Here is a 2,094-nt window from a genome sequence, read left to right as displayed (position 1 = left end):
CCCGCCTGTTATACAATGTACCATTGGGATTCAAACTTGTAACGTCTCAACACAATGTGACATGCACTAATTTGTCCTGCCACTCAAGCTGAGCCCCAATTGGTCTTTCCTAGGGGTGGCAAAACCTGACCCGACCTGTCAACCCGACCCAACCCATTTATTAAACGGGTTGGCGGGTTGTGTCGGGTTACCCGTTTAATAAACGGGTCGGGTTCGTATTTGCCACAGCCGACCCATTTAATAAACGGGTCGGGTTTGGGTTGAGGTATGCTGACCCACCAACCCGACCCGATTCCCACCCCTAGTCTTTCCTTCCAAGCTTTGCATTAATCTTCCTCATTAAGTGTTATTTTATATATTTTTTGTTAACCTCACCTCTTATATTTGTTAAAAATTTATCCTCCTTCTATAAGCGGTGTGCTCTTTCTTTTCACCTTTTAACCATGGCAGCCTGACAGATATGCTATTTTTTATGCTTCTTTTGTTAGCTTTTAACAGTAGTAAAGTTTACTAGTTTTTTTTATCACATTAAATAAATGGATAAGGTGTAGTTTTTCGCATATTTACCTTGGTAAGCCTGCTCCTTTTAATTAACCTTTTTTTTCCTCCTTAGATGAATGCATAAAAAAAATGAGATTAATATTATTTTTTTACCAAGGGTCTCCGCTTGTCTGGCAGGAGCATTTAGTGCATGCCACCTTGTGTTGGGACGCTGCAAGTTCCAATCCCACTGGAATAATTGTATAACTGGTAGTAGGGGTCTGCCTAACCCCAGCTTTCTCTGTTGAAAAATTCCTTGTCAAAAAAGATGAGATAAATTTTTGTATTATTTTTCTCAAACTGCCATTTGATTTTTTGGTTGCTTGTTTTAACTTGAAAATAGATTATGATGAGTTAATGATGTTGTATTCTATGCCATTGTTCACTTTATTTGTCACCAAAAAGCAATTAAGAATTATTATTTTGAGATGCATGTTTTTAGTAAAAAGAGTAAAATATTTTATTTTCAATTTGCATATATACAATTTTTTTTTTGGGTTGTCAACCAATATAAATGTTGACTCCAACACTTTATAGTCACCAAATTGACTTGTCCAAAATGATATTGTTTGCTCAGATGTGAACTTGAAGTATCATCCGTATAAGACCCAATGTCTTCTAGTCATGAGAGAGGAAAAACCTTTTTCATAAAACCCTTCAAGCATACAAATATATTTCAAAACTTACTTTGGGCAAAACTCAGTTCTTACCGTACTTGATTTTCAAAATAACATATTCTGAGCATTTTCATGAAAACTAGAGGTTTCGAGCTCTCCCACAAAAAAAAAATGATTTAAGTTATAAGTGAAACAAGTTTGAGTTTAAGAAAATAGTTTTGAAAAGTAAGGTCCACTTTCAACTTATTTTTTTTTTACCTAACCAAAGTAAGGCCGTCAGACTATTCTAGTTTTATTATAAAGAACTTTTTGCAAAGGGATGCAACAATCCTTGCTCCTCAAACTTAGCAAGATACATGTTTTGCTATGATATAAAGGCCCACTGAACCGCACTTGATGGCAAATATAGGACCAACCAGAATATTTGTACTGAAAATGCAGGACCATTGGATCAGACCACTCTGGCCATACTATCAAGCCACGGTAGGTCTGGTCAAGGGCGAGCCCCACACTCCCCGGGCCACACCACCCAACATGGACACATGCCATATGCCAATGCACATGACCAAAACAAAGGGGAAGAGATCACCATTTTGTGGGGTAACAGATTGGGGGCACATGTAAACGGGTCGGATTTAGCCATTACCAAGTCCGACTTAATCAGACCTAACATAATTGAAATTGGATTTAGATTTGAATTCAGATGAAATCAGAAAAATTGAATCCAGACCCGACTAGCTTAAAATCCAACATTTACACATAATCAGATTCGGATTTTAACGGAATCGGATCCAGAGTCCGATGCAATACCCAATACTGAACTCGGATCCGATTTTGGTTACGGAATCCTACTAATCGGATCCGGGTTCGGTCCGGATGTAGGATTACATCCGACTCGTTGTCATCCCTTATATTGAGACGCTTGTAGAGAGAGAAT

The sequence above is a fragment of the Nuphar pumila genome, chromosome 2, assembly GCF_984573655.1.
Source record: "Nuphar pumila chromosome 2, dmNupPumi1.hap1.1, whole genome shotgun sequence".
In the NCBI taxonomy this organism is placed as follows: Eukaryota; Viridiplantae; Streptophyta; class Magnoliopsida; order Nymphaeales; family Nymphaeaceae; genus Nuphar; species Nuphar pumila.
This window is presented reverse-complemented; position numbering follows the sequence as displayed.